The sequence below is a fragment of the Cebus imitator genome, unplaced genomic scaffold, assembly GCF_001604975.1.
Source record: "Cebus imitator isolate Cc_AM_T3 unplaced genomic scaffold, Cebus_imitator-1.0 Scaffold286, whole genome shotgun sequence".
NCBI lineage: Eukaryota > Metazoa > Chordata > Mammalia > Primates > Cebidae > Cebus > Cebus imitator.
In genome coordinates, this window is record NW_016107601.1 from 997,730 (window position 1) to 1,012,815 (window position 15,086).

At 34.9% G+C, this 15,086-nt stretch overlaps 1 protein-coding gene across 4 annotated transcripts in view; it reads right to left on the reverse strand.

The window, feature by feature from the left end:
- Positions 1 to 15,086, reverse strand: part of LCLAT1 (lysocardiolipin acyltransferase 1) — a 181,612-nt gene that overhangs the window by 82,631 nt on the left and 83,895 nt on the right. The window contains exon 2 of one of the 4 annotated variants that reach the window (XM_017501948.2): positions 4,106 to 4,262. The exons of the other annotated variants lie outside the window; for them this stretch is intronic. The gene's annotated coding sequence lies outside the window, so the exon portion shown is untranslated. The remainder of the gene's footprint in view (positions 1 to 4,105; positions 4,263 to 15,086) is intronic. 4 annotated transcript variants of the gene reach the window in all.

The window sequence follows — 15,086 nt, forward strand, 5'->3', positions numbered from 1 at the left end:
ACACACACACACACACACACACACACACACACACACACACACACACTCTTTATTTGGCTTGGGTAAGTCCAAACTAGAATACTGTATTTCACAGATATAAACAAGCATGTACAAAAAAATTCACTTCAGTGTACAGGTCTTGCTGATAAGCATCCAGTTAATAGTCACTGTAACGTCAGTCTCATCCACCAATACTGGACGTGACCCCATACTGCCCCCTCCCAAACATCTGTCCTTCATTGAAGGACACCTAGGCCAACAGAGCAATGTATGTAAGCAGTATACCTCTGGAGTGAAACCACCACAAGCCAGCTATTCACCCTTGAGACCCAAATATAAAATGAGCACAATGCAACAGTATTTACCTGAAGGGGACTGGCTTGAGAAACACTAAGTAAGATTCTTTAGCACAGAGCATTCAACAAGTAGGTATGTATTATTGTTATAATAAACAAGTTACAATAATATCAAGGATATTACATCAAGGATTGTAAAATATAATGAAAGAGTTCCTATTCACAACACTAAACAAAAATGTGCAGAAATAAACCTAATTAACTTGCAGGAGCCATATGAAAACAATTACTTAACTAGAAAGAGATGGATAGATTATACAACGTTTTTGAACTGAACCAGTGATGCCAATGGTCTCCAATGAAAATATCAATAGCCTGAGGGGGTGTGAGAATTTGCCTATCTGACAAAGCCAAAAATTAAATAAGGCTACAGATGATCTATAATAATAAAAAGGTGAGAATATTCAAGACAACTTTGCAATAGAATAATAAGCAGGAAAGACGTGAACCATCAAACAAGTGTATTATGAAGCAACAATGATTAAATCAAAAGTACACCTGCAAAAATAGGTGAATGGAAAAGAATGCAAGACCTAGATAAAAGTCCTTGAATATGTTAAGGATTTGGTATATAATAATGACAGAATTTCAGATAAGTGGGAAACAAATGAGTTGGTGTTTTTTAAACATTTTTATAGAGATATAGGTTACAGTGAAGTGTGCAGACAGTAAGTATATAGGTATAGAGCTTAATAAATTGTCTGGCTATCACCCTATTAAGATAATTGAACACTTCTAAAATCCCCAAATGTTCTCATGTGTCCCATTCCCAGTCAATACTTCCCCTCCCAATAGGAAACCACTGCTCCAACTTCTAATACCATAAATTGGATAAGTAGAATCACACAGTATATATTCTTATATATTTTGCTTCTTATGCTCAATATTTTGTCTATGAGATTCATCTTTGTTGTTGTGTGGCAGTATTTTCTTCCTTACAATGCCAGTATCAATATAATTGCTGGTGTCAATTATATAAATATACCACTGTGTACCAATATACAGTTATTTATACTTTTGATGAAGATTCCTTGTCCATTAGGAATAAAGCTAATACAGATAATCTTGTACCTGTCTTTTGTTGAACATGAACACCCAATTCTGTTGAGTAGATAACCAGCAGTAAAACTGCTGCCTCATACAGTTTATGTCTGTTCATCTTTAGGAGATAGCACCAGTTTTTCAAAGTGATTATACTGACTGACACTCCCACCAGAAATGTACGATCCTTCCAATTGCTCTATCTGTATCTTCCCCAACACTTAATCTTATGAGTTCTTTTCATTTTAGCCATTAGAATTCATGTGTAGTTTTTATTTGCATTTCCTGCATAATAATGCTGAGCACTTTTTCATATTCAAATTAGTCATTTAGATTTCTTCTTTGTGAAGTACCTCTTTAAACATACGTTCCTGAAATGTATTTGTTTGGGTCTCAATTTTAGAAGCTAGTTTGGCTAAAAACAGAATTTTGAGGTTCTAAATCATTTTCCCCTCATAATATCAAAACTATTTTCTGTAGCCCTCTATCACTGAATATAGCTAGTAAATCTAGCTATATAAATGTATACAGACAACAAAGTTTTCCTAACTGGATACATTATTTCTTTCCCCTGGAAGCTTTTATAATTTCCTTTTTACCCATAGTTTTATAGAAACTCATCAGTGTTAGTCTAGGTATGGAACTTTTTTCATTAATTCTGTTCAGCACTTGGTAAACTCTTCCAATGTTTGAGTCTTTCTTTAATATCAAAAACATTCCCTTCATTTGAGAAAATATATTTTTTTTCTATTCATTCTCTCATATTTTCATCTGGATGTTCTGTTAAGATATTAAAGCTTCTGTATATCTCCTCTCATAGTCTTTATTTCTTTGCCATTTGACAAGTGTAAGGATAATCCCTCGGCTTGATCATCTAACTCACTAATTTGTCAGCTAAACCTGTCCTACCAATTGAGTTTATTTCAAAAATCATATTCTTAATCTTCAAGATTTGCAATTGGTCCTTTTTTCGTAGCAGCCATTTTTAGGAACAAATTGTGTAATTATAATAAAAATGTTTACTGAGTGCTTACTCTATGTTTAATATTGTTCCAAGCATTTCTCATTAATTCAATTAATTCTCAAGACAACCTAATGAATTAAGTAAAATTATTACCCCTATTTTATGGATGAGTAAACTAGAGACACTGACATCTAAAGACATGGTTAAGTGGTAAAACCAGATTTCAAACACAGACAGTCTAACACGAAACTTGATGTTATTTCTGCATAGATACTTGAATCTTTCCACAGGTATTAATTACACATAGTTTAAATTCTCCTCAGAGAAATATTTATTCCTCAGAGATTAGATTTCCCATTTTTTAGTACTAGATACTGTTTCTGTTTTTTCCTTAAATGTTTACTAATTCTGCAGAGTCTCATATTTGTAAAGGATATTCTAGACTGAACAATACTGACAGGTCGAATGTATTTCTGCATTCCAACTGAGAATACCTCTTGCTCCCCATATGGTAAGGAAATGGTAGCAATATCCATGAGGTTTTGCTATAAAACTTTTCTAATATTTTGTTATATCTTCTAGGAACTTCACGACAATGTTTCTGAATCTCTTTTACTTCCTTTAGCTTAATTTTTTTTTTCTCTTTTTTCCCCATTAAAAAAAAATAAAAATCACAAAAATACCTGGCAAGGTTTTTGGGTTTTTTCCATTACATTGTCATCAATGCAAATTTTATCCATGTTTAAAGTATTACTCAGATTTTTCTTAATGTTGAAATCCTCAAAAAACACATTTTTATGACATTTATTTCATACTTCTATGACCTAATGATAGTGCAATTTGTATCCTTAAAATTAGCATATATAATTTGTCTTTTTCATACTTTTCCACTGCAGGATATTCTGTCTTTTACCTGAATTTCTCAGACAAGGGCTAGGAGTCTGGCAGGTTTATAAAGATAGAATCTGTATATACTGGCATAGCTCCACTACCGCTATCTTCTTTCTAAAACCTCATTTATGTTATCAGCATTGCCTTCTCAAAGCAGATGTAAGTAATCACTGGGCATACTCCATTGTCCAAACCTAGCTCATCATTTTATAACCTAATTTTGACTTATATTTCCTTTTTATCAAGTTTTAGAGTTGTGTAGGGGGAGAAAGAAATATTTACTTGAACTTATATTTTGGCATTATGCATTCTTAATAAAAAGTAAGCCTAAGCCTTTTCACAACTTTTTTTTCATTTCAGTGTAGATGAATACAGTTAAGGAAATAACAAAAACATCTGCACTACTCACCTAATGCATAACTGAATCTCAACAATAAAGTAAAATTTATCAGTTGTCCTCCTATTAACTCAATATGGCATCTACTATGGCACTATGAATATGACACCAGAAACAAAAAGCAAGGTGAAAGAGAGATCGACAGCTGCTCCTTCAACATTATTTTCAATCCTGAATCAAGGATGTGTATGCAACCAAGGAAATGCTACCCACATGCCTCTATTAAATGAGAATGAACAAAAGGAATAGATGCAAATTTTATATAAACTTTTATCACAAAGATCATAAGAAAATGCTGTATTTACTGAGTGTGTACTTGTCCATAACAATAGTTGTTATACAAATAAATCAGGGAATTAATAATAACTAATTATATTTTTCAGAATTTCAACTTCTGTTAGGGTGCTAAATGCTAAATAGACAATGTTAGGGAAGATCTATCTTTTCTGAACTCACATTACAAACTAGGTAATGCTCTCCACATCCCTCTTCTAAGATGATTAATTTCCATGAAGGCTTTTAAAAACTCTGATGAGAGGCAATTTTATGACCTTTTTGTAGCAATAATCCTGTTGTAGTATGCCTGTATCATTAGGTTTCAAATGTGACTGTGCTGAAAACACAAGATAGAAATCAAAGTATAAAATATGAGCAAGTAATAATTGCATAATATTCTAACAAACTTAATTCTTGATATAATTTTAAACTTGAAACACCAAAAAGTGGAGAGAAACCACCCATACTACAAATTTCACTAGATTCCACAAACATAATCATATATGCCTACAGACAGTAAAAAATCTGGCTTGACACTGAGGCTTCTTGGTTATGATTACAATTTTGGGGTTCATGTTAACATGAGACCAAACTCATCTTTCATATTGTATGAGACTGGAAATTTGACCAATTTTCTAAATGAGCTATTATCTGAGCTATTTCTTCCTGTTGCAAAACTGATTCCTAAGTACATTACTTGAGAGGACCTATAATCAAAGATATCCCAGGAGCAATTAACTTATGGTATGGAAAAATAATCATCTCCCAAAAGATGTCCACATCTTAATTCCTGAAACTGTAAATGCATAGTGTCATGTGGCAAAGGGGAATTAAGACTGTTAATCAGATGAATTTAAGGTAGTGAGATTAGCCTAGATTATTCTGGTGAGCCCACTGTAATCATAAGTGTCATTAAAGGTAGGAGAGAAACCTCATAAATATATATAACTACTACGTACCCACAAAAATTAATTTTTTTTAAGTGGAAGAGGGAGGCACAAGATGACTTAGTACTTATGTGAGAAGGACTCAACCAGCCAATGCTGGCTTTGAAGACGGAGGAAGAGACTACAAGCCAAGAAATGTGGGCATCCATTAAAAGCTAGTAAAGGCTGGGAAACAGATCCCATACCAATCCTACAGGAAAAAACAGTCCTGCCAATACCTTGATTTTAGCCCAGTAGGATCCACATCAGACTTCTGACCTCTAAAACAGTAAGATAATAAATTGTGTCCTTTAAACCACTCTATTTGTAGTATAAGCAACAATAGGAAACTAATAAAGAGCATAAGTGCCTAGATTTTAGTTTGTCACACCATTCTTCAAAAAACAAAAAAAAAGGATCTAAGGCTCCTTAGAGAAATGCTGAGTCTAGGGATGGGGCAAGGAAAAATACAAGGTGAACCTGGAGAATAAAGTGCCAAAAAAATAAGCAGTTAAAAGAAAAAAGACGGTAGTATGTCAAAGGGACACAAGAGTCAACCCTCAAGAACTCCCAGGCTGGGCTCTGTGGCTCATGCCTATAATCTCAGCACTTTGAGAAGCCGAGGCAGAAGGATGGTTTGAGCTCAGAAGTTCAAGACCAACCTGGGCAACATAGCAAGGACCCTCCCCCCATTTCTCTATTTATTTTAAATTAGCCAGGCATCGTGGCATGTACCTGAAGTCCCAGCTATTCAGGAGGCTGAGGCAGAAGGACTGCTTGAGCCAAGGAGGTCAAAAATGCAGTGAGCTGTGAATGCACAACTGCATACCAGACTGGATGACAGAGCAAGACCCTGTCTCAAAAAAAGAAAACTCCTAATGGCCAAAGCTGGCCATTGCTTCCAGTGGTAAAATAATGATAGCATCAGATTATAATCTAAAGAATAAATAAATATGGATGAGCCCATATTGATATAATTAAATCACTAATTAAATAAACGGGGAGTCGGGACAAATTTTTTCTCAGAAGTATGAATAATATACATAAATACTCTGCACTCCAGGAGATGGAGCTTCATTCCTTTCCCCCAACAGCCAGCCTTTGAGTGTGGGCTGTGCTTAGTGGATAGAGTATGTAAAGGGGAAAACAGTAACTTTGCAGAGTAACAGTAACCTGACAGATACCACCTCAACCAAGTGATTAGGATTAGCATCACCAGTGATAAGTCATGTTGAGATCATGAACCTCTCTGATATGAGAAGGGCACTTCACCTCTGCAATATTCTTCCCCCAAGCCTACAGCTCTAGTTTAATCATGAGAAAACATCAGACAAACCCAAACTGAGGAACATTCTACAAAATGTCCAACCATTACTTTTCAAAGCCACCATGAAAAGCAAGAAAAGACTATCACAAAATGAAGGAAGACTGCAGAGATATAACGACTAAAACCAAGGTGGTATTCTCAATTGGATCCTAGAACCACAAAAGGACATTAATGGAAAACCAGTGAAATCTGAATAAAGTCCATTGTTAATAGTACTGCACCAAAACTAAACTCTTGTTTTGACAGATACTCCATATAAGATGTTAACAAGGGCCGGGCGCGATGGCTCACGCCTGTAATCCCAGCACTTTGGGAGGCCGAGGCGGGTGGATCACGAGGTCAAGAGATCGAGACCATCCTGGTCAACATGGTGAAACCCCGTCTCTACTAAAACTACAAAAAATCAGCTGGGCATGGTGGCGCATGCCTGTAATCCCAGCTACTCAGCAGGCTGAGGCAGGAGAATTGTCTGAACCCAGGAGGCGGAGGTTGCGGTGAGCCGAGATCGCGCCATTGCACTCCAGCCTGGGTAACAAGAGTGAAACTCTGTCTCAAAAAAATAAAAAAAATAAAATAAGATGTTAACAAGCTGGGTGAAAAACATAGGAAAATTCTCTGTACTGTTTTTGCAAATTTTCAATAAATCTAAAACTATTCCATATAAAAAGTTTACTTTAGAACATCTATCTGTTGATGCAAACTTCTGCTTAACTAAAAAATACACAAATAATGGCCATTTTCCATTCTGAAATCAAGACCTAAATAATCTTACTTGGAACTCGTTTACTATACCATATTACTTGGCTGTAATAATTGAAGATTATCAGCAACAATTTCTAAAGATACAGTTTTGACACTATTTTCATTGTGAAAGAACATTTTAAATTCTTGGGTACATAGTATGTCCCTGCCTGGTATTAATTACACAATAGTGTAATGCTCAGAAACATCTGATTTTAAGCATAAGGAAAATATTTTCTATAAGATTTGTTATAAGAAATAAATGGGGAAAGTCCACATTTTTTTTAAATGACATATATAATAAATACAACAGCTAATTAATTTTGCCCCCAGGTCTCACGATGTTGCCTTTCTCTTTAAAAATATCTGCACAAATACGAATACTTAGCCACAAGACAAATAACAACTGAAGGCACTGGAATCAAATTATCTATTATAAAGTTACCAACTATGAGATACAGTGGGTTCATCTTGCATATCTTTTCCATTATTATTGCAAAGTGCCATTTTGAAGTTGGTTCAAAACTATTATATGATTTATTTCATTTGTGCTTTTCCACCAAATACAAAGCAGATTAAAAACCCTAAAGCTCCCTCCAAATTCTATACTGCTTTGTACTGAAGTTACCCTTTGCTTTATAAAAGCATATCTTTTAGATAATTTTAGAATGTAATTATCAATTTAAGCAAAGGAATTTCTCAATTTTCAGCAGACCTGAGGGTACTAAAAGTAATAGAAGTGAAATACACTTCCTAGCTTATATGTGGGATATCTAGCAGCCTAACGCAATGTAAATTTGCTTAGGTATTAGAAATAGTACACATCAACAGGATATCCAATTTAGGTAAACAATTGCAGTAATGTCAGTAAGTGATAGATAATCTTAAAGCTCAGAGCCATTTCTCCTGGCCAAAGAAACTGTAAATTTCACACAGCTCAGGGCTTGAGCTCTGTTCAGAAGTCAGCTAACACATTCAAAACAAAAGCTTCATTTAAGTTATTTAGATTTAAATGCCATCCTAAAAAATTAGTTCTCAATGTAATTCCAGAAAGAAGGGTAATCCTGGTAAACTGCCTGGCAGATGATTTAACTGAATTGAACTTTCTTTTATTCTCAATGAAGGAAAGTGAGACTAAGCTCTGATTTTTTTATCTTGCCCAAATTCCTTTCTAAGGGATCTAGGGAGTCATGCCCTACAAACCATAAATTCTCATCAGATGAGTTTTGTTTAACCTTGTATATTGTGACTTACTTTCCAGTCTTACTCAGGCATAAGGGAAAAAATCAAAAAGTTTTACTCCAAAATATACTACCTCACCACACTTTGAAATTGCCCTGCAAAGTCTCTTGTGAGAAAAATACATATTCTATAGAGAATCCTCTTTCCCCTTTGTTTTCCTTTCTTTCTTTCCAGATCCAGGAGATAATCAACTAAAGCCAGGCACCCTTTTAGGTCTGGTAAGAAACATTTTTACAACCTGCTCTCTCTCTGAAGGCTGCTATCTGAGAGATTCTTCTGCACAATAAAACTTGGTCTCTGCAATCCTTTACCTTAACCTAAACAATCCTTTCCATTAATCCCAGGTCTTCACATAAACTCAACCAACTGTAAATCAGTAAATGTTTAAATTTACCTATAGCCTAGAAGCCACTGCTTTAAGTTGTCCAGCCTTTCGGAACCAAACCAATGTATTCCTTAAATGTATTTGATTGATGTTCCAGCCTCCCTAAAATACATAAAACCAAGCTGTGCCACGACCACTTTGGGTACATGTTCTCAGGACTTCTTGAGGGCTATGTCATGGGCCATTGTCATTCATATTTGACTAAGAATAAATATCTTCAAATATTTTAGGGTTTGACTCTTTTCGTCAACAAAAGTATATTGCCACTACTCACTACCTCCCCGACTATGCATCAAAACTCATCTTGGCCAAGCAACGCAGGCAACCAAAACTACAAAATCAACAATTACCAAAACTTATGTTTCAAATACCAGTAGAATTGCTAAAATGAAATAATTTGTTATATATATCTAAAAATAAGCAGAGATGTATATGTGTCTTCCAGGCAACAGAACTAAAATATGTTTAAAATATTCTATTTTATTTGATGGTTTTCATAAAAATTTTCATGTATGACAAGCATTTAATTAAAATTTACTGGATGAATAAATCAAACGATATATTTCTTATGGCTTGCTGAAATGGGGGAAAGTAAGTTACATGAGGATACTTTTGGCTATAAATAACAGAATACCAATCTAAAAGTCATATAAACAATTTGGGTTTATGCTTCTCACATAAAATAAAGTCTGGCCCCAATGCCGGTTCAGGAGCCAGGATCTCCCATTCTATTCTGCCATTCTCGTGATGTCTGAGAACCTCCCCCTCTTAGAGGGAATGCGTGCAGAAGTTTCAAGCCTCATGTGCTCACAAGCAATGAAAAGGAGAGGCACAGGCCCTTCATCGACTTCTTTCATCTTATTAAGGAGGACTATCTTTCCCAGAGACTCCAACATACTCTCCCATAAGCCCCTTTGGTTTGACTGGCTCAAACAACCATCCCTGTTGACATGATGCTGAAAAAGACAGTATCAGGTATTTTCATTCTCTGTCATAGGATGTGTGTATCACAATGGTTCACTGTTAAGATTAGTAAAATACTGCTTCTGGCCTTTAGTTATTAAGTAATACATGGAATAACACAGAGGAAGACGGCTGCTGTGAAGCTTTACATAATTAGTTAATAGGATACCATAAAGTAAACAATGCAATAAAGAAGGCTAGAGCGCCAGAAACTTTGCTATAGCATAGTTTATAGCTATAGCATAATTAATAAGTAGCCAGGAATCCTTGACTAGAAGTCCCCGTTGAAGAAATAATCACAGATGGAGCTTCAAACACACTAGCTGTGGAGATTCATTCCAGGAAGGCTCGAGCTATTGCTACTTTTGGGTAATAAGGCACCTTTACCTAATGCAGGTAACAAAACTGATGCCTATGATTGCACTAAAGAAACCGGCAGGAGTGGAGTGTTACTGAGTCCTGTGGGGAGTTTTCTAGTTTGGGCATGTACAACTGGCATGGGCATTTCCTGGCACAAAATCACCATAAGGTAAATCTATTCATCTTATTCTTCTGGTTATGAGCAGAGGGCAGCATTACATTGTGTTGAATTAAAAAATGAACTCACCAAACTGTATAGAGTCAAAATATTCATGACTTTCTTCTAATTTTAGTGAATGTCCGTTTCAAGTAGGAGGAAGCTGGGTAAGAAAGGGGAAGTTTTCCTTGTCACAGGGGGTAAAGTTAGGCATTATAAATTTTAAATGCATCAAACAGAAAGACATCTATTCTTTGTGTTTAACATGTGATAGTAAATAAAATTTAGGTGACTTCAATACATTTGGTAATTCTTAAAACTGTGTTAGCAATGGCGTATTTACACAAATTTATAGTGATGTTTCCAAATACATCAATAAACTACAGATCAAACTGAAAATCTGACCACATAAAATGTATCTTTCCAATCCACATATCCCTGTATTGACCCACTTTCATGTTAGCAGCATCATGCATTATAATCATGTTCCTATAGTATACTAAAAAGGTAAACAACACATTGTAACTGAGTTGCTTTTATTCACGGTCTTTAAAAAGAAAAATGCATATGTAAAAATACTAACTGCATGTAAAAAGTCTAGTCATTTCTTCAGATTTAACTAAAAAATTATTTAATATTTTGGCAGTTTATATTCTAGGAGGCTGAACTGTACAGTTTGCACTATCCTGTGAAAGCAGACCACTACAGGAACTTCTACATATCCAGTAACAATCTTCATATGTCTTGAAAAACTGAGAATGGATGAAAGCATTCATCAGAGACCATGCTGTCTGTATAATCCAGATACATCACAATGTATGGCCTTCCTAGTTTTCACCACTATACTTCTTTACAGAATGTAATGTTTTAGAATTCCAGAATTATATAACAATTTAATATGAAATCATGAGTTCATATCAGGAAAATTTCTGGCTTAATCCATGACTTTGCCAGGTTTTAATCACTATCTCTTTAATATTACTCTCCTTTTCAAGTTTTCTAAAAGGCTCAAACTCTTTTCTTACTCTAGAGTGATTCATGATTCAGAGAAACCAAGAAGCCATGAGCTGGGTACATACAATTGTCACATGCATTTCCTGGCAAAGAATCACTAGGTAAATGGACTTTTTATGACAGTTTTAAGTTTAATATTTCATTTCACTAGTTATTAAGTGGTCATAAAATTGGCTAAAAGTAAAAATCTACATATGTACTACCATCAGAGACAGTTGAACTCTACAAAACATTTTGCTTAAAATCTATTCTGTATATATCTTAGTAAATTCTAAACAGTTAGTTAATTTAACAAATTCTTTATAACTTGACCTGAAATCTAAATACTCATAATTATTCCTACCCTGTTACATAAGAGTGTTGCTCTAAACTTTAAGAAAAGAACTTTCTAATTCTAAACTCTCATCCATTTCTCAACCTGGCATTACAGATACAGTGTTTTCCTTTAGTCATTTGTACATGAATTAAATAGACCAGATAATTATATTCTAAACATCTGGTAAGCAAACACTTATTTGAAAAAAGAAATGTGACTAGCAATCTTAAATACTCCGTAAAATTACACCAAATTGTAAACAAACTAAAACTGGTATAGTTTGAAACAGTATATAGTTGACCATTACAATGCATCTGTTCTTTTCTCTATCATTTCTCCAACTTTAATTCCCTCTTTAACTCTCATTTGCAAGCATGCTGTTTTGTTTGCTGCTTACACTCATGTCTTGTTTACTCTGTATTTGTTTGCTTTCGAGGTTCTAACATCTTTTTTCTCCAATCCAAAATCTGTTCCTGTTAGTAGTTTGCATTTTCATGAAATTCTATCAAGCTTACAAATAGTTAAGAGCCTACAATGTGTAAGATACTCTATAAGTAGCTTATAACTCAGGAAGGAAAAGAAAACAAACAAATGTAAAAGTTAAGAATGAAATATTTAAATAGGGGCTCAAGGTGAATTTTCCTCTTGTATTACAGAAGGACAGGCTTGCAATAATAAAAATGACTATATCAGTACAGAGTAGGAGAAATAAACACTTGGTGGTCAAGGAAAGAGATAATGGACCCTAAGTCTAATATGGATTTCTGTAAGTAAGGGGTAGGAGGGTGTTACCCACCTTCATAAACCAATATCCAAAGTGGGCCTCAGGATAAACAAGAATAATCCCTTAAGCACAGGACCACGTATCAAGTGTTCAAAGCTGACAGAAGTAACACACAGAGGGGAAGCTGAGAAGGACTCTAGCCCTACTGGGTATTTAAGGGTGGGTCTGAAGGAAGAGAAGGATGATCCAAAGGACCAAGGGATCAGGATCTCAGCTGCAAACTAGAAGCTACTAATAGCATAATCGGAAACAGAATATTTTTATATTTTGAGAAAAACTACGATTTGGTGACTAATTGAAGAAAGAATGAGTCAGAGACGATTCCTGTATTGCATAGAAACGAAGTAATCTCTAAATTCTATACCAACTCTAAAATCCTATGCTTCAGGAATCATTTTCTTAATAGCTAAAAAGAAAAAAAGTCCTTAAGCAATTTCCATTTTCTAGCATGATGGAGTTAAGATCTTCTTGGTCAAATCATCCCTGTAGAAAACAATTAAAAATCTGGACATAAGATAATCATCAGAAGGTAGTACAGAGGGAGCAGAAGCAGAGAGACTGGTGCAAGCTCATGCTCACTTGCAGGAAGAGAGATGGAAAGCTCTAAGAGTATGTTCCCTTCTCCGAAACGTTCAGCCTCGCGCTAAAGGCAGTCTACAGAAAAACATGTGGCCAAAACACACAACTACAGCAGTGCTAAAAGAAAATGTATAGTCCTAAACACCTGTATTTAAAAAGAAAAATGATCTTAGATCAATGACTTAAGCTTCTACGTTAAAAAGCTAAAAAATAAAAAAAAAGCAAATTAAGCCCAAAGAACATAAAATTAGGAAATAATAAAGATAAGAAATAAGTAAAACTAAAAACACAGATTGATGAGGGGAGGGGAAGAAATCAATGAAACCAAAAGCTGATTCTTTTAGGGGGAGAGGGGCAAATCAATAAAACTGACAAAACTCCAGCCAGATGGAACAGGAAAAGGGAGAAATAAAAGAAGGAATATTAACTACAGACTCTTTAAGCATTAAAAGATTAACAAAATACTATGAACCACTTGATGCCTTAGTTTGACACTTTAGTTTGACAACTTCGATAACACAATTTTTATTGAGGCAGGAGAATTGCTTGAACCCATGAGGCGGAGATTGCAGTGAGCCGAGATCACGCCACTGCACTACAGCCTGAGTGACAGTGCGAGGCTGCATCACCAAAAAAGAAAAAAAAGGAAACAGAAGAACTAAAGAATTCTACATCAACTCAAAAAATTGAGTTTCTAATTAAAAACATACCCACTAAAGAAAACTCCATGCTTAGATGCCTTCACTGGTGAATTCCTTTCATAATTTAATGAGGAAATAACATCAGTCCCATACAAACTCTTAAAAGAAAACATGTAAGGAGAGAACACTGACCATCTCATTTTATGAGGCCACAAACAGATAAATATCTCACAAGAAAAAAATCCCTAATAAATATATATATAAAAACTCTTGAAAGCTGTTAGCATATTGAAATCAACAATATATAAAAAAGGTTAAGTGGAGATAATCCTATAAATGTAAGGTTAGTTTACCATTAGAGATTAACCAATGCAATTTGACATGTTAATAGAATAAGAGAGAAAATTCATATTATCATTTTAATAGGTATAGCAATAGCATTAAAACCAAATTCAACACCATTTTATGATAAAAGTCATAGCAAATCAGGAATAGAAGGGGAACTCCTCAACCTAATTAAAAGCATCTATGAAAAATCTAGTTAGCATTACACTCTACAGTGAAAGGCTCAAGGCTTTCTATCTTAAGATCAGGAACATGGCAAGAATGTCTGCCCTCAGCACTTCTACTTAACATTATACTAAAACATAGCCACTGCAATAAGGCAAAAGAAAAGAAGGCATATAAGTTGAAAAATAAAATTATATTTACATGCAAGCAATTTGATTATGTATGTAGAAACCCTAAAGAACCCACAAAGCATGTAGAATAGTTGAATTTAGAAAAGTTGCAAGATATAAAAATCAACTACATTTCTATAAACTGGCAGCAAACAACTGGAAAGTAAAAATTTAAAGCAACTCCAAAATAGCATCAATCAAAAATACTTAGAAACAAATCAAATGCAAGCTGTGAAAGACATTTATATGAAAAACTACAAGTACTGCAAAGGGAAATTAGATTGAATGCAATCACAATGAAAATCTTAACAGGACTTTTTGAAAAAATCAGCAAGCTTATTTTAAAATTTTAATGGAGAGGAAAAATACTTAAATAGTTGAAAAAATTTTAAAAGAACAGTTGATTTCAATTCTTGCTATAAAATTACAGTATAGTGACAATGTGATATTGATGAAATAACACTTACCGGACAACTAATTTTCAAAAAAGGTGTTAAGTTAGTTTAGTGGATAGTGGGTAGACTTTTCAATAAAAGCTGCTAAAAAACTGGAAATCGGTATAGGAAAAAAGTAAACCTTGACCCTGCCTGCCTCACAATAAAAACTGAGTCAAAATGGGTCATTCATAAAGTTAAGAAGATCATTAAACTTCTGGGAGGGGAAAATATTTGTGACACAAGGTTAGACAAAGAAAGAACAAACAATAAGAAATGGATTAAAAACACCTCTTGAAAATAAAGTTTGCTCTTAGAAAGACAGGTTTAAAAAAAGTAGAGGCCAGGCGCCGTGGCTCACGCCTGTAACCTCAGCACTTTGGGAGGCCGAGGCAGGCGGATCACAAGGTCAAGAGATGAAGACCATCCTGGCCAACATGGTGAAACCCTGTCTCTACTAAAAACACTAAAAAATTAGCTGGGTGTGGTGGCGTGTGCCTGTAGTCCCAGCTACTCGGGAGGCTGAGGCAGGAGAATTGCTTGAACCCGGGAAGCGGCGGAGGTTGCAGTAAGCAGAGGTCGCGCCATGGCACTCCAGCCTGGCACCTGGTG